This window comes from Medicago truncatula, chromosome 7 (assembly GCF_003473485.1).
Source record: "Medicago truncatula cultivar Jemalong A17 chromosome 7, MtrunA17r5.0-ANR, whole genome shotgun sequence".
NCBI lineage: Eukaryota > Viridiplantae > Streptophyta > Magnoliopsida > Fabales > Fabaceae > Medicago > Medicago truncatula.
In genome coordinates, this window is record NC_053048.1 from 40596124 (window position 1) to 40615934 (window position 19811).

The window sequence follows — 19811 nt, forward strand, 5'->3', positions numbered from 1 at the left end:
TACAACAAAAAAACAATTTTGAAATCGAGATTAAGAACCTTTCTTGCAACTTGCATCCATATCAACCAGAGTTGTCAGCTTAAAAAAAATACTAGAAATGTCTGTGGTTTAATCCTCTTTCCTTCTATGTCTACGATTTAGCACTATCTAAATAGGTTTTGTTATTTTTTCTTCTTTAGTGGATGCTTGCTTCAGTTTGTATGAAAATTTTCTTTTGATGATCACCCAACAAATGAGCCTAAACTTGACAAAAACGGGCCAACCCTAATTTCTCTATGCTAACGTTTAATGGCACAAGACCACTTTTACCAAAAAAATTATTCAACATAATTGAATCGGGTCGAAAAAATATGAGCTTTTGGCTTGTTTTCTTATGGCCTAACTCAAGCTAGAATTTGAACTCATCAATCTTACTTAATAGATAGTATTGTCTATTTTGTGTATGTTTGGTATCACAATATTGTACTTGTGACATACACACTTTGATGTTAAATAGAGGCTTTGAGATATCTTATATCAATTTTCCTTAACGATGGAATTGAGGAAGGTCTTATAAGTAATGTTATTTATTACAGATAATTAACTCATAAATTAAATGAATTCTTGAAAATTAACATTTAATATTTTTTTTACGGAAAATTAACATTTTAATTGTTTTTTTCGAAGATGAACATTTTAATTGTTATACATGTTAAAAATTGTTTTTCTATTGATCTGGTGCTGTAAGCCCCACAAGCCAAAAGGGGGTAATTGGGATTGAAAGATAAAGGAAGAGAAAGTAGCTTAATTTATGGTAGCATGATGAGTTGAGAGTGGGTTAAGTGTATAGAAAATAATGATGATAATAATTGACTGGAAGAAACAGAGTGAAAAAGAAAGTTGAAGGGAGAAGATAACAGAGAATCAGAAAAGAAAGATCTCGTTTTCATTGGTCCAAATCTGAATAACAGAAAAATCCACCAAAAAAATCAAACTCATTAATTTTTTACCGTTAACTAACTCTTTGAACTAGAAAGTTTGAACAGAAATGTTCAAAATTGGTTTAGTTTGGGTTTGGTTGCAGAATGCACACGCGTGAGGGATCAGAAATGAAACAGTGCTGACACAGAAACGGTTTCGGTTTCAATTTTCAAGTATACGAACCCACGAGGGGCACTATAGTTACATAGTTGAAGTGAAGAAGACGTTTCAATTTCATGGTTCAAGTTTCTTAAACAAAATCATACTTTCTCTAAATTTATTTATTTATTTATAAACATAATTAACCAACCTTACAAATATTTTTTAAAAAATTAAGTTTATTTCATTGTTTTGATTTTATATAAAAGTTATTATCTAACCAAATGCTCGCGAACAAGCATTACTTTTTAGCTAATTAAAAGCGTGTTTGTTACAAGTATTTGAGTGTGTCCCAATTCTGGTTTTGTTGGATTGGTTCTAACTAAGTTTTAAATCCTACAACAACAAAACATTATACTCCTCTAAAAAAAACTAAACATATAACATGAATTAAACGACGTCATAAAGACATATAATTTTAAATGTTACAACCACAAAAACATTTTTTTATTTTTGTTTATGTATTAACTTAATATATCATCCTTACCAAAAAAAAAAACTTAATATATCATCATCGGTAATTGTCGTCGGCCAATACTCTACCTCCTCCAATCATTTATGTGATCACTTCCAACCAATGGTAACTATTATCCTCACCATCGTCGATCACTATTATGAGTTTCTGATAACTACTTAGAGATCACTCCAACAATCGATCATCATTAATTTGATCACATATGTCCATCACTATAACTACTAATCAAACAATTCAAACTACTACGCCGCTTCACCTAACTTCGATTATCAATCCGATCACTTCCAATCACCACTACAACACTACTACAATGCTTGATCTTTTTTACGTTTAAAAGTATTAATTTGTTTTGTAAAAAATAGTATTAATTTGTACGTTATTATTGGAAAAAACCCATGTCCCACATCGGATAGATAAGACTCTTGATAAGAGTTTATATAGAGGAGACAATCCTCACCTTATGAACCGGTTTTTAAGGATGAGTTAGGCCTCCAATTTCATTATGGTATCAGAGCCTGTCGATTTCAAGGGCCACCTGCCGATTCACGACCCAAAGCCAAAAGAGTGTTACGCATGACAGGGGTGTATTGGGAAAAATCCATGTCCCACATCAGATAGATAAGACTCTTGATAAGAGTTTATATAGAGGAGACAATCCTCACCTTATGAACCGGTTTTTGTGGGGTTGTGTTAGGCCCAACCACCATTTCTAAGATGGTATCAGAGCCTCTCCAAGATCCATTGGGCCACCTGCTATCAGGTTTTCCCTATCGGGCCACCCACCATTTATGTCCACGAACCAAGCCCAATAGTGTTGGTCGTGAAGGGGTGGGTTAAGAGTCCCACATCGGATAGGTGATGGTCTGACAATGTGTGGGGGCAATCTTCACCTCACAAGCCGGTTTTGTGGGTTTGTGTTAGACCCAACCTCCTGGCACGTTCAAAGCATCAATGTTTGAAATCTAATCTCTATTCGATTAATGGACACGTTCAAAGCATCAATGTTTTCAATTTTCACCGCTAAGTACAAAAGTTCAAATAAAAAATATTAGCCAGAGTTCATTTGGAAAGAAAACAAACATACATTCCTATAACTATAACGACAAACTCTTGGCACAAGGCGAACGTTGATCTTGTTTTTTGACTGATTGATGTTTTATTAAAAAGACGTTGAAGTTTTTTTTAATTATAATAGATTAATAACGTAATTCTCTAACTCTATAAGTGTGATTCATATGCTAAAAGGCTACACTTCATGATATAAGTTTGATTCTTTTTCATAATTAGTGTGTTTGGTTTTAGCCGCAAGATTTTTTAAAATAAAAGATGGACATCTTCTGAATCATAATGTATAGATGTAGAGCTTTTTGAATCAATACAACAAAATTGTGTTGTGTTCTGCATCAATGACATGGACGACTTCAACATGGAAGCCAAAAATTTGGAATACCTAAAGGTGTTCTTTGAAAAAGCAATCCTCGAATTGGGGATTGGGGAAATATAGGCAGATGAGGCTTCTTCTCCAATTAAAGAAAGTTCAAGAATGACAATTACATCAAGAAGAGTGAGGCTAATCATATCGTAACGAAAAACAAAAGTATTAGTACTTATTGATCGGTAGCCGATAAATCCATAAAAGAGCTCAATGTCAAAATAGAAGTCTTTCTTGGGCAACAAGATATTGTCGTAAAGACCTCTAGTCTTCATTGATCGGTTTTTTTAGTTTCTAGTTGAGTTAGCCATCTCACATAATTAGTCGTAGGATGGGGGATATTCTAAAGCAAGAAGGTCTATCCTTAACGGGCGCTAACCAATCACAGACTATGGGGAGGTCATAAAGATACCTTGGTTGAGATATTCCTCAACCTTCTATCAAGTTAGAAGTGGAAGCTCGGAGGGAGAGGAAGAAGAAGAGTCAGAGTTCGATTCATTAACAACTTAGTAACTATGTAAAAGTTTTAATAATCTGATTGAGACATAATACAAGATGATCTAAATAAAAGAAGTTGAAGATGACAAGGTTGCGAAGGTTAGAAAGATAGCAAGACAAAGAACAGAGAAAGAAAGCTAATATATCAAAGGCGGTTAGGGCAAATCAACTATACTTATTTAAAGAGAAATTGTGCTATCAGCGTGGAAGAAGATCAATCAAAATTTTAGCTGAGAAATCATAAATTATCGTTAGGGTAATTCATTCGAGGAGCTTAATAACTCACTTAGTCGTTGGTGAGTGAGACAAATGTAGCTTGTCAACTAGTTTGCATCATAAAGTGTAGGTAATTAATCATTTGCATCACTTATAAATTTCATTGGTCTATAAATACCATTTGTAAATTTCACTATAAATAAAATTTAGTCAATCAAACAACTTATTTTACCTGCATTTCACCTATGTTTAAGTGCCTTTAACTTTTCACTTATACTTGCATTTTAGTTCTCAAATATCATTTGCATCATTTAACACTCTTTGGGATATTTAAGAAACCCTAAATGTGATGGACAAAGTGACTTTCTTGACGTAATCGTTTGAGGAAAAAGGAAATTATTATTGATGACTATTATTTGAATCCTTGACTAACTTTCAAGTTCGTCAACAATTGGAGAATCAAAGGTGTGTTATGATGCTATAAATACAAGATTTGGTCTACTTTATATTGTACTCACCAAAAACTCTTGATTTACTTATTAAGAAGCGAAATTTCATAGCATGCAATTAGACAAAGAAAGACCTGCCTATTATATACAAAAGGTAATTTACAATCGTATCCTCGAGTGTGCAACTCCCCCTCATTTTTGTTGTTGAAAAAAATGGTAGATATTAGATTAAACAAATAAAAATACAACACCCTAATAGAGATATCCTCTATAATGTTCCTGTCTCATGCAACTAGTGAAGTCGGCAAGATTAAGTAGAAGAGATTTTAGAAATCAATTTCATTTTCTTTTGCACACCTGTTTTTAAAAAATCAATTGAAGAAAATGTACTAGCTAGGGAGAAGCCGGCAAGATAGGTATAGAGGTGCTAAAAAATCAAACCATGGTTGAACTTATGCTTCAACAAAGTTGCTTAAAGAATGAAAATGCTTCTACAACATTTCCCTTTCCAAGAACTATTAACAATGTTGTTAACAAGTGGTCTATATGTGTTTTAAAGTCATATAATTGATCCGTTAATTATTTGTGCTTTCATGCTAGCCTTCCCTTTAAAGATGTACTTGTTTGATGAGAAATGATTTATGCACACAATTTTGAAACATAGACACCAAAAATAATACAAATTAAATGGTGTACGTTTTGTCCTTCTTTAAAAAATTTCAGTTCACGCATCGATGTCCCCACTCATTCATCGAGTGTATATTGGTGTACGATGTCAATACTATATTGGACAAACTTGTGTTCCAATAACATGCCTCTATAGTATGTTTGGTCTTTCTGTAGACTTCATTCATTAAAGATCATTCTAATTGAAGTATTGTTAGATATTAAATATAAATACTTAGTTCATTTAGAATTTGAACCTTAATTCGTTAGGTGATAAGGATATAACATCATCCTCCACTTGATTCAATCCCTATTAGAAAACCTATTGGGGAGTTACCATAACACAAAACTAAAACAACAACTAAATGGACAATGATCTTTATGGGTGTTAATGACAACTTTTTGAGATCAGTTGAAGTTTGATTCTTGTGTTTTGTTGACAAGGAACATGTGGCGCAGCCTTTATTGACAAGGGAAGGCCATTGTTTTGTTGTATCTATAGTATATGTATACGTATATATCCACGTGCATGTGCTTTTCACGCCTGATCTCATAATAGTACCTAACCAAATGACAAAATTTTCCTAAACAACAAACAAAGATATCCACTCAACAAATTCTGCCTAATTAGTTTTAAGTAACGACATGTCCCTAATCATGGGTCACATTTCTAATTATGCACGTGAATAGAATTAGAGAAAATCATTAAATTGCTCTCGTGCACTACGTAATCATATTGGTTTATGTCTATTTCACTTTATTCATTTTCTTCAAATCAACAGTTGTGATCTTTAGAAAGACGGTTATTCTTTCATATAAAAAAAAAAAATAAACACAGTGCATTGTTATATAGTCTTCCTAATTCTGGCAACAGAAAAAGAAAAGAAAAAAGTCTTCACTCACCCCTTTTCTTTCTTTCTACATGAAAACATCATACTAGTAATGAATAAAAAAAACATGTCCCCGTGAACTTCACTCAGTTAGTAAAGACAACACATAATATATGTAAGGTCTGATGTAAAAGAAAATCAAAAAAGCATAACTTAATAACATAATTGTCAATCAGCTGCACATATATTGCCACTGCATTGCACATCAAAGATAATTGTCCCAAATGTCATATCTATTAGAAATATAATTCCCATGTTTGAGCCCTTTTGTTATTCTTTTTATTTGTTTGTATGGACCTTACTTTTTTTCACTTTTCTTTTCAAATCTTTTTTTATTACTTATGCATGATCACTCGCGGTGATTATTGACTTTATGCATATCCACCAAAAGGGAGAATGAACCCAGCACAACAAACAAAAAAAAGAAACGTAAATTTAGACTTAGTGATCTTCATGACATTGCATTTGGACTTCAATCTTAATTAGTAGTGGACATCTTAATCATATTTACCATTTTTACTATAGTTATTTCCTTGTGCCCCCCACAATAAACGAAAAAAAAAAGGAAATATAACAGAACAAAAGACCTTGTTTTGACAGCACTTGGATCTCAATGCCGGATTGAAATTTTAAACTTCCATCATGTGGCTTTTCAAAGAGGAACACCCTCATTAATTATGTTTAGTTTAGAAATCTTCCTATACACGCAACACAAATTATTTTACCGTTCCATGTTACTCCCTACATAGCCATTTATTATGAGTAAATAACCATTTTGGTTTCTGAGTATACGAGGAGCTATCACTATTGTCCCTAAATGCATCAAAATTACAAAAAAACAAGGTCTTTTGTTATGTAATATTCCTTTTTTGCAACAATGTCAGTTGGATCCAAGTGCTGTGAGTTTAAAATTTCAATCCGGAATTGAGATCCAAGAATAGTTTTTGCTGCGTGAATAGAACGATTGTTTCCACTGAATTGTTTTTGTGTACGGAACTTCTTCGTGAATTGTTTGACTGTATCAGCTTTTGTTTCAGCCGTGTTCTGTGACGGTAGTCATAAAACCGGCGGCGTTAGGGTGTCATATTGCATAGAAAAAAATAGTAAACTAAAAAATGATGTTGCTGGTGGATTGAAAAAAAAAAAAAAAAAAAATTAAAGTCACGCTACATGAGTTAACTCACGTTGCTTTTTCACTACCATTCTTCTTCTCTTCTTCTTCTTCTTCTTTCTTTAAGTTAATGAAAGATTTCTTTCTATTTCATTTGATTTCTTCTATTCCTTTCAATGAATTTTCTGTCAATTCTGGATGAACTAGAGTTATTCTCCATCATCGTTAATGAATTTTATATCAATTCTAGATGAACTAGGGTTATTCTCCATCACTGTTCCAACCTCGATAACAGGAAATAATACTCATCCCCATGAAAAAATGCTTATCTTATATAATATTGGTTGTCGTTAATAGCTTCTCATATATTTTAATCGGCAATTTATTTGATATGGACAACCAAGGTATTGGTAATCAGGGATGCTAGCTAGCTCATGCAATTATATTATATTTCATAACAAGATTTGACACAAAGCAATTTGATTTACATGAGATTATTGTTTTATTGAATTGAAAATGTTTCTAGGCATAAAGCAGAACCATCGTATTTCAGCGTGAAAGCAGAAAGCAACATGTTTCAACGTGACTTAAATCACGTTGGTTGTAATTTCAGCATCAGTTAACTCACACTGTATAGGAGTATATCCGTCATTTACTTTGAGAATGAGCGAATCCATTTGGATAAAGAGCAGAATTCATCCAAAAAAAAATTGGTTTGGTTTTCATTTTTCAACCCTCAACCACAAAATGGTTTGGTTAACCATGCCTTAATTATAACTAAAATTTATCCTTCAAAAAAAAAAAAAACTAAAATTTAATACTAATTAATATAATAATATAATATTTTAATTGTTGTTGAATAAGGGTAATTGATAAAATCCATCGTAACAAGGTGACAACTAAGGTACCCATGGAAGAATGGTGGATAATTTACCCCAACCAATACACATTAGCCACATAAGCACATTTTTAAGTGGTATCCATGAACTATCTTGACCCCACCAACAAATTGCTCATTTTCATTGGTTGGTGGGTAAATTACCCACCATTCTTCAAAGGTAATCTAGAAAAAACCTCGTAACAAACTCCTTCATTTTCCTCTAAAAAAAAATCTGAATAAATTACTCAAGCTTTCTAGTGTTTATACTCTATGGTTCATCCTGTGCTCCAACGTCATAACCTTCCAAATCAATCTCACCCCCTCCAGTCACAAACTCATTATCCGGATCTTCATCGTCTCCTTCTTTGTACCTTGGAATTGTTGGACCACCGTGTGACTATGGACATAAAATTTGATTCAATTAGGTCCATTACGTCATTCGTAGATGACATTGATCATCATAATACGAAAAGAAAGTAATATTAGAAAATATTTGATAAACAACAAAAATTAGAGAACAAAATAAAAGTCATCTTTAATACCGTCACTAATACTAGTAACTTAAATTGAATGACAAATTAAGATTATTTTTATTCATGAGGGTGGTACGGTAAAAGATATCACCTGATTATTTTTAAGAACAACAGTTAAAACAAAAAGAATTATGAGCAGTTGCATAAGAGCTTTGGACATTATGATGTTGAAGATAAAGAAAGAATAGAGTCCTACTTTCTAAAATAAGTGTGTTATTTAGCAAAAAAAGAAACAATTTTTTTTATGTAACAACCGTAACTAATTTGTTTCAATTTCATTATCAAATTAATGTATTGTGCACTACATTTCACTACCGTTAACACTTGTAACAATTGATGGCAGAAGAAACCGACGACAGTTTTTAAGGTGGTTGCATACTGTGGCGGTTATGAATGCAATTTTAAACAACAGCAAAAAAACGAAAGATGGATTATGATTAGCAGTTTAATGATGATTTAGCTAGGTATGGCAATGGGGCGGGGTGGGGACGGGTTTTACCTTCTCCATCCCCATGCCATATTCTCATATACTTACCTGTTACCCTACCCATACTCAACGGGGATGAGAAATCGAACCTCATCCCCGTTTCCGACGGATTCGGGAATCTCATCCCCATCCCCATAGTAAATTATTTTTTATAAAAAAAGTTATTTTTTTCCAACCCCAATGACAATTTCGTAAAACATTATATTCCCTTTAACATTTCCTTAACATAATGATTTGGTTGCTCCTTTAAAAATCAAAGACAATTTTATAACATGGGAATTATTAAACCAAATAACATAACATGATTTGTGTTTCTATTTATATAAAAAGGGGTAAAAAAAAAAAAATTACATTTGGGACGGGTATGAGTATGGGTTCGGGGTGAGTACATATAACCATGTTACCCGTCCCATACCCGTGTTTTGAAATCGGGGAAAACTCAAATTCATACTCAAACCAGTCAAAGCGGGAAAAACCCGTCAAATCGATGTGGGTTTGGGTGGGTACCCATGGGGACAGGTATTGTTGTCATGTCTAGTTTTAGCTGCAAAATGAATCTAGTTCGATTATGGATGTTACAATTTTTTTTTGTCAAACTTGCCTCATAGTTAAACTTTAGATTATCATGGTTTATTCCTTTAAAAACTTGATTATTCTAATGAAAGAGTGAGTTTTAGAGAAAGTGTTGGAAATACACGGTTTATAACACACCTCCAAACAACTCTTTTTTCGTGAATTTGGTATCTGTGTGCAACTACGGATATTAATCATTCGAGTTGGATAAGACCGCAATAAGTGGCAATTGGCAAAGTTTTCCTTCAAAAGATTTAACATTTATGCATTCATATGACTAGATTCAAACTCATAACATATGGTTAAGTTGAAAAAGAATCATTATCATCTTATCAAATGCTCTTGGGTGCTTATAAACTCATATGACCGGAGATATTGAGGATCTGCAACGAAATTAAGAAATTACACCAAAACTATGCAAGTATGAGTGTTCATGACTTCGAGTGACTAGTTCAAGTTTGTGTCCAATTTGAATCAAATCCTTCAATTCATAAGTGGTATGTTCAAGTAACAAGTTTATGATTTTCAACTCGTAAACCCGTATATTCAACCCATTCAAAAAGAATGTTAATTTTTTACAATATAATTAAAGATTCTTGTGTGTCAATCTTGAATTGTTTCAAGTTTAAGTGTTCAAATTTTAACTAGTAAAATTTAGTATAAATATTAGATTTTTCATGAGATAGAATTTAATTTAATTTATTTTTTAAATGTCTAATGACCCCGATGATACAATCCAAATCAACTCATTTATCAGATTGAGTCGGTTCAAGTTTGACATTAAAAAAATACGGGGTTTTAATTCAACTTAAATCAATTAAGTTTGGTTGGGACGGACAACATATTTAACCAACACCGTTCCAACCTAACCTCTGAACACGTGACATATAAGCTCACATACGTATATATTTAACCCTAAAACCTATGTTTTTAACAAGAAAAACCCTAAACCCCATTGTTCGTTGCTCCACCAAAGACAACACCAACACAAGTTCTTCCCCCAAGGCCTCAACGAAAAAATAAAGACGCAAGTGAGATGTGTGACAGCTACACCACCACAAAGGCCCCAAAATCTGATGTAATGTCCATCTTTCTTTTAAGTTTTTATGTTTTAGTTGGATGCTGAATTCGTGTTCATGACATATCTACTTCATTGGCATGATTTTAGATGTTACAGTTTGATTTTTTATTATTAATTTCAACCGAAGGTTTGGGATTTTGGTCTAGGGTTTTTAGTATTTTTAGTGGATTGACATTATTTGTGTGCGTAACAGTTTGCATATTGAATCGAAGTCATGTGGTTGACTTGAAAACACCTACATGGTGTCTGGGACAAGTTTTATTTGGTTACAACTCAAATAAAAAATATTTAGACACATGTAAATAAAGAAAACTGAAAGATAAAAAAAAATAATAACATGATTGAATTATTTCACTTTTAATTTTTCTTATTTGTGTGTCTGCATGATACGTGTATAAGACAAAATATTAAATATGTATTTATATGTAATATAAATTATAATTATGGGTATATATTAGTGTTTTGTCAATATTATATTATAGTGTTAATTATTAATTACATATAGGTAGTTATTAGTAATAGTTTTATGAAATTATTAGTTGTTATAGAAGGTAGTTACTTATTGATGTGTTATATTAAGGTTGTAACATGTGAATGAATAATCAAACAAGTTAATAAACAAAAGTTCTAATCTTACTCCATTTCTTAGAAGACACGTCCTTTCTCGAATTGGCCTAATTGTTGCCATTAATTTCTATGTTTCATCAATGGTGCTTTCATCTTTGAACTCTTATTCATTTTCATTGAATATTCCATCAATGAACTCCATTTCATTGTCGATGATACATTCATCTTCCAATTTCGTTTCATCAATGAATTCCAATTCTCTCATACATGAGTCATGTAAAGAAATTGATACATTGCAAAGGATAATTAATTCTAAATTATCCATCGACGCGTCATAATCTTCTATCACTTCAGAGACAAACTTGACTGTTTTGTGTCAACTACATGTTATAGGGATTCAACAGCCCTTCAAAGTGCTGATCCAACAAAGTGATATCAATGACAAATTAATTTGTCTACTAGAATCAACCAAAGTCAATTCCTCCACACAAGCATTAAGAAATCCTTCGGTTATGTCTACCAAATTCATTGTTGAATTATTATTCATCAATGAAATTGACTCACATGGCCGAAACAATTGATTGCACCACACTTATGGGATGCAACACCATATGATCCTGGTGGATATTTTATTTGTGCAAATTACAACCTTGAAGACAAGGTTGTTGTGGACGAATGGAGTAATGATATGTGTGTTGGTGTGTTATATTAAGGTTGTATTTTGTGAATTAAAAATCAAGCAAAGTAATAAATAAAAGTTACAGTCTTCATCTCTTTCTTATAAGACATGTCCCTTCTCGAATTAGGATAATTGTTATTGTTAATTTCTATGTTCTATCATTGGTGCTTTAATTTTTTGAACCATGCCAACAACATATTCACAAGACATTAACAATCTCCATGAATCCATTGTAGCACTAACCTTTGCATTTCATGATTTCAAAGTAAATGAAGATCTCCACCATAAATCTTTTCTCAAAAAATTTCAAAACCTACATACCATCGCTGAATCATTTTCTCATGTTCAACATCAAACCATTTCATCTTTGAACTCACATTGCTCTTCAAACTTCATTTCAACTTCGATCTTCCATTCATCTTCAAACTTCATTTCATCCATGAAGTCTCATTCTCTCATACGCGAGTCATTTAGGGAAATTGACCAACATATAGATGAATCATTTTGTAAAATCATTCAAGAACTTAAAATAATGAATGACATGTTGCAAAGGATGATTGATTCCTAATCGTCCATCGTTTTGTCGGAATCTTATATCACTTCAAAGACAAACTTGATTGTTTTGTGTCAACCGTAGGTTATAGGGATTCAACAACCCTTTGAAGTTGTGATGCAACCAAGTGATATCAATAACAAATTGATTTCGCTACTTGAATCAACCGAGGTCAATTCCTCCACACAAACATTAAGGAATTCTGATAGACTTTTAGCAAGTGTGCTAAAAATGTATCGAAGTAATAAAATAAATTTGTCTCTAGAGGGTCTGCTTCAATTTCTACTAGACAATAATGCTATTATTAAGGATGTATTAAAATGAGGATTTCCCTAGACAGTTGATTTGGTTTGACTTGCATAAATTAAATAAAATCTTGTAAAAGAAAATCAGTAAAGACAATTGGAGAATCCTCTTATTACTTTTGTTTGATACATGTGCCCTAAAGGTACAAGTTAACACTATCCTTTAACTTTTTATCCGTATGTTAAACCTCATATTGTAATGAACTTGCATCTATATTTGCATTTTGTGATTTTTTTTTTCCCTTCAATTTGTTCTATCAATTGTTTATATTGGGTTTTTAGGTATATGTTGGCTACATTTTGTTAAAACTTATTTGGCTTTACTTTGCTTCTAATGAGAGAAACACCAACTTTTATATAATTTTAGTTTTAGATAAATTCGTACAAGTTTATAAGTAGATCATTTACCGAATTAAAACGAGCTAAGGTAAACAACATAAGCATCTAACTACATAATCTATTCATTAACCACTTATTTCACATACGTATATCTCATTAGCCACTTATTTACATATATTTACAAAACGACATACAGTAATAAGTACATAGATGTTTGTAAAGAGAAATGATATTTGAATAACCACTTTTTGACAACTTTTGTGACAACTTTCTCTTTCATACACACATTGTTCTTCTACTTTTTTTCTCTGTTGCTTTGATTTTTGTGTCACTACCTAAATTTCTTTGTATAATGTGGTTGTCCAACAAATTGTCACATGAAAAGGTTGTTCAAATAACATTGCTCTTTTGTAAAAGAAGTGATTAATGAATCCACTTTATGGTTAATAAGGTACTGTACACTAAACAGTTTCTTTCAAAATAAAATACACACCAAACAGGCAATGGTTAATCATGTACTCCCTCCGTTTTAAAATGAGTGTCGTTTAGCCAATTACACGCAAATTAAGTAATGAAATAATCATTACATGTAACACTTTTACTAAACTGCCCAAGAAAAAGACAAACTTAAAGTTGCATTGAAAATTGTGCGAGAAAAAAGTTGGAGTAATTATTGAGGGTAAAGTTGGGAGAAAAATAATTAAAGTTCTATTGAAAATGTAAAATGGCATTTTATTTTAAAATAATTTTATTTTTGCTAAAGTGACATTCATTATGAAACGGAGTGAGTATTTCTTTGATTAAAGAATTAATTAATCAAAGTGATTAATGATAGTGTGCTCCATTTACACGCCTCTATTGATAGATAGATCTAAAAGTATCTAACTAAAATTATTGCGACTCCAAAACCAATTGTTCACTGCTCCACCAGAGACATTACAACACCAAAACAAGCAAGGACTGTGTGCCCGTGACTTCAACGCAGATTTCTCTCATGTCTGATGTAAGTTCATCTCTCTTTTTAAGTTATTACATTAGATTAGGGCTCCGTTTGGATAAACAGCTTATATAGATGCTTATAGCATTAGTGCTTATGACATTAGAGCTTATATCATAAGCTCTTATACTTGATAAGCAATTTATGTTTGGATATGTACACTAAAAAGTACTTACATAAATTGAAGTGTTTGGATGTGACATTACATAAGCAATTATTTTTAATTTAACAAAAAAATCAAAGAATTGAACCACAATCATCAAGATTTTTTTTGATAAAATTAATCAAGGCGTAAAAAAAACAATATTATAACATATTAATTATAATTACATATATATATATATATATATATATATATAGTATAATTAATATTTGTCCTTAAAAAAAATATCAATATTCATATAAGATAAAATTAACATTAGAGGTGTAAATAAACATATCATATATATTGATATTAGCGTGCAGTTTGTTACCCAAAAAAGACAAGTTAAATTTGTTTTTTTATTCAGTTTCATTTTATTACGTAACAAAAAAAAAATCTTCTTAAAAAAAAAAAATCTTTGTTACGTTTGTTACTTTAGTAAGATAAGTATATAGTAATTTCGTTACTGATGCACCGCCAAAGATAACTAACATTATAATTAAAATATTCCTTCAAAAAATATTATAATTAAAATATATGTCTTGAAAAAGTGGTTCCAGAGAGAATCGAAGGAGGTTACATAAATTCATAAGCTCCTTGTTAAGCCCTAAGCTGAAAATTTAGGCTTATTAAAATATGACATAAGCAGTTTATGAAACTATGATAAGCTATTTTTATTTATTTACCCAAACACCTTTAAAAAGGCTTATGGGAGTAGATAAGCCCACATAAGCTCAAAATAAGCCAATCCAAACGGGGCCTAGATGTTTCAGTTGAATGATGGATGAATTTGTATTCATGATATTATTACCTATCTCTACTTTATTTACTTGATTTTAGATGTTTCAATTTCGGTTCTTTTTTTAATATCAACTGAATGTTTGGGGATATTGAAGCTAGGTGTTTGTGTATTTTTTGATTTCAACCAAGTCTAAATTGGTTTGCATCGATTTTCTTTGCTAAGTATAACAAAAAGAAATATGACTATCAAGATTCAAATCACATGGTTGACCTTCTGTCTGATCAAAAAAATTACATGGTTGACTTGGAACAGCCAGTGTCCTGATCAGTTTTTTTTAACTGTGATTAGTTCAATGAAATTCAATGTCAATGATATAAGTGTTGACCTTTGCCTTTACTGTATTTTTTTTTATAATTCTTGATACTATTATGTGTATGTTTGGAATCACCGGGCCACAATGATTTTGTTGACTTTGGTAAAAAATTGCTGTGGCTCAATGTGATCTTACAGCAAAATCAAACATGCAATATCGACTCAAATTCCATTTACATGTATTGTTTGGTTTCAGACTTTTTTTTTGTCCTCTGTACATGTAACTTGGCATTGTTTGTGTGTTGAGGATGAGCTGCATGTTTTCTCTAACTCTATTCTTACATTCTTTCGTTGTGTTTTTTACATTAGGTGAAAGAGGAAAAAAAGACACCACAAGATATAGTTGAAAAAGATGATAATGGAGATACATCTTATATCAATGGACAATACAATATGCCGAATTGCATTGAAACCTTGAGAGATCTTAAGGCCAGACGTCTTTTGGATGGAAAAGAATTTAGCTTTGCTTTAGAATTGATTAAAGATGGCAAAAATAGAGTCATAGTTGATTCTTTGAAATATTGCATGGATGATTTGGCGACTTGGATACTCTTCAATTTTAAGAAGGACCTCAAGAATTTTTTTTAAGATTTTTCTTTTCATTCGGATGTTAAACCTCCTGTTCTAATGTGTGTGTGTATGAATTTCACTATTGAACACTTTTGAAATTAAGAAGAAAACAATCATATCCTATTGCAATGAATTTATATTTTCATTTTGTGGTTTTATTTTCCCCTTTCAATCTGTTCTATCAATGGCTTATATCCAAACTATTGATTATTCTAGAAAGGGTTAAATATGTTTTTGGTCCCTATATTTTACGCGATTTTGAGAATAGTCTCTACATTTCAATAAATGTTTTTAAAATCCCTACATTTTTTCTCCGTTAGCGTAAATAGTCCCTGTTGTCAAATTTCTAACGTGATGCCAATGTTGGTTGTTCAATCTCCCCGAAAAACGGCGGGGAACTTCACCACGATCTTTCTCCGCAGCGTTGTAGATGCGGATCGCCGGTGTTCGTCACATTTCTAGTGAAATATGTTGGTTTAGAGGGGAAGATTTGAAGGCCGAAAGCGATGATGTTATCGTCGAAAGTGCTTGTTGTTGCGGGTGTGGAAGGTGTTGTGGTGGAGATTTGGTGGGGTGGGGTTGAACTTGTTATGATGGCTTGTGTTTCATCAACATGGCACTGATGGCAGGGACCAATTGCACTAACGAATGAAAAATGTAGGAATTTTAAAAACATTTATTGAAATGTAGGGACTATTCTTAAAATCGCGTAAAATGTAGGGAACAAAAACATAATTAACCCTTCTAGAAAAGATAAAAAAAAAAGAGTAATGATGTATGAAATTGGTTACTAAATTTTTTTAACATTCTGGATGAAAGTTACTACTCCAACCTGATTAGGATGAAATATTTTGCTATATCGAAATTAGAAAAATTATTACCGGGTAAGGGATGATTACATCACATTCCTTAATTTATAATTGAAGAAATGAAAAATGTGATTAATTCACATTTATATATTCTGTTCTCGAAGAGGTTGAAGAATAGTGATATATCTAAGTGTATGTTGGTCATTTTAGTCCTTAACGGAGAAAGGTGTAACTTTTATTTTGGCACGAGCATCCAACAAGAAATGTGCCACATCAACCAAAATGTTAACATTAAGATAGTGAGACTAAAAAAGACTAAATAGAACCATAAAATACGGTTTTCAAAGTTTTCCTTCTTTGATGGACTAACCTCACAATGTCTATGCTTGCCGGGATTAAAACGGTTAGCTGCTCAATTTTTCATTTTGCAATGATCAACTATATTTCCTTAACAACCGAAATGGTCTAAGTAGATGTGAAGTTTCATTAGCAAATACTATCAACCAAAATTCCCAGCCACACGAACAAAGTCTCAAAAGAAGCAAGACATTATAGCATAATATGAAGACTATTACTTTTTCCATCCTTTTGTTTGGATCGTTTTCGTTGCAAATGTTTTGGAAAAAAAATAGAACAAAGGCACATATATAACATAAATTGAAGCAACATAAGACAAATAAACAATTAAAAAAAATCATAATAACAGAAATGATGAATCTTTTGGGAATGTGTTTTCAAGAGGATTTCTTTGAGTTAAATCATGCTGCCTTGCCACATGACATATTCATCTGGCAGGCAGCACGATCTAACTCATAGCAACCTCTTGATATTTTTGAGTTATCTATGTATCAAAGAGGCATCAAGGAGTATCTATATATTTTTGATAGCATGTTGAGGATCTTCATCATGTTGTTATATAGAGATCTATATATTTAAAACAACATGAGAAAGATCCTCAGCACAATGACAAAAATTTGCATGTCTCTTTGGTGTGCTTGTTTGTATTTTTGACAGCATGCAGAAGATCTTCATCACGCCATCAAACAAAGAGCTAACTCATCTATTTGCGACAACGTGAGGAAGATCCTCAGCTTAATGACAAAAATTTGCATGGTATTCTTTTTTGTGTTTGTGTGTTTTTATGGTGTTGAAGCTGAAAATCGGAGATGATGTATTTATAGAGATCCTTGGATGTTGTAGACCTGATAAGTGCTAGGAAGTGTTAAATTCATGATATATTTTACGCACTTTTGTTACTTGTTTTGCAAGTTTTTGAGGCAAAAGCCGAGAGATAAGTGATTATTACCCTTTTACGCTTTATCTATCTTACTTTACTCATTTGTGCAGGATTCTAACTCAAGACACCAAGAAAAGATGAAAAATAAAGAAAAGTACAAAATAGGCAGAGAGACCACTTTGCTTGCCTCCAACTCGCAGTGGCGAACAAGCAACTCGCCATGGCGAGTGCATGTACTCGCGAGGCGAGTTAGGGCGGCCTAGACTCCTCACAAATGACGTGGCACAAACCCACTGGTGAAGGAACTTAAACTCGCCATGGAGAATGAAGGAGCTCGCGAGGCGAGGTGAATCAGATCAGAATTTATATAAATAGCCCTTGATCATTTCAATTGGGGGAAGAGTTTTTATCTCAGTTTTTCATAGTTTTTCACGTGTAATACTTTTAGAGAGAGAAATAGGGCTTGTTCTAATATAGTGAGAGTGATATATAGAAAGTGGATTCTTCCTCATTTTGTTGAGAGATCACAAGTTTGTAATGAATCCTTCTCTTTCAATTCATTCTTGCAAGGCTTCCATGACAATGAGTAGATAAATCTCCTTTGTTGGGATTAGAGGTACTTGATCTTAGCTTAACATGTAATCTTTTGATCTAGAAATATATGGTTCTAGCATTTGATTTGATATTGATGTTATTCTTGCACTTTAATGCTTATGTTTGATTTAATTGTGATTGAGAAATACTTTTGAATCTAGGTTTATAATAATCATCTATCAAAACATAAGTTCTAGACATGGAATTGATGTTTTGATAATCACCTTTTGTATCCAAACTTAAAGCTTTCTTATCATTCAATAGATTGAGAAATCATCGATTGAACGATAAGACCGACTCTTGAATCATTCAATAGTTTGAGACATCGACGATTGAATGATACAATTGATTTTACAATATTGTTTGGACACGAATGGTGTTGTCGAGGGATACATGATAATATCAAAGAAAAGCTAGAATACATGTATAGTCATTAGGTTACGTGTGACGCTTGATTAAGGAACTCTAATCCTAACAAGTTTAACGCCTTACTACTCTCAACTTTTACTATTGCAACTTAGTTACTAAAACAAACAACAAATTGACTTTTAACTTAGAATGATATTTGGTGTCAAACGGTATGTGATATCGCACTAGTCCATGAGGAGACGATATAAATACTTACCATTTTTTGATGCAAAAATACTACATCAAGACCACATAAACTCCTGGTGCAATGTGGTCCATACAAAAGAATCTTATGCTGAGGTATTCCAGATTTTGTTTTCCAGAACACACATACGCCCTAGGCAAATTCGGATTTCGTAATCCGAAAATCATATCTTTGATTATTTTATCGAATAAATGAACATATTTGACGTAAATTAAAACATAATGAAAGTTTAGATAATATATATATATATTATTCAAAACATAATGCAACAACTTAATTCAACAACACATAACTAACACGCAATTAAAACAACATAAAACACGCGATTAAGTAAAACATAGCACATTATCACAGATCATCTAAACTAACTTCCTCCTCCTCTGGTCCCTCCAGCAGAGCCCGGATCTCTTCGTAGTTCCTGGTCCGATGCAAACTTTTCAGAATTTGTTCAGCCGATCTAACCAACGAAGCGTCCAACTCGATCGGTCCTCTTGTACTGTGCTGACCAAAGACAGAGAACATGGTTCACACGTCGTCGTCGTTCTTGAGTTTCATCCGGATGAAGCGAAGAGATCTGGCTGAGTCGGACAATGGATATCGATATTCAACTCCGACCACCCTCCTCGTGTCTTTGTGGTTGAGTTGACGGTTGATTTGATCCAGCTCATCCTTCAGCTCGGAGAGGGTGACATCGTCTCGAATCCTAAACAGATGGGGTGGTGTTCCACCGTTGTAGTAGACTGCCGCTAGCTTGGTGTTAGGATCAAGGCCAGGGTATTCCATGTTTTTTTGTCTGATGTAGTTTAATTGTAATGAAAACAAGGACCCCTATTTATAGAGGTATGTGGGTGTTGTGGACCACAAAAAGGAATTAAGAAGTGA

General features: G+C 32.5%; 1 long non-coding RNA gene across 1 annotated transcript; it reads left to right on the forward strand.

The window, feature by feature from the left end:
* Positions 1-13712: 13712 nt before the first annotated feature.
* Positions 13713-15834, forward strand: LOC11442982 (uncharacterized). Its single transcript, XR_003007228.2, has 2 exons — positions 13713-13856; positions 15416-15834. It is a non-coding gene; the product is annotated as an uncharacterized lncRNA (long non-coding RNA).
* The last annotated feature ends 3977 nt before the right edge of the window (positions 15835-19811 follow it).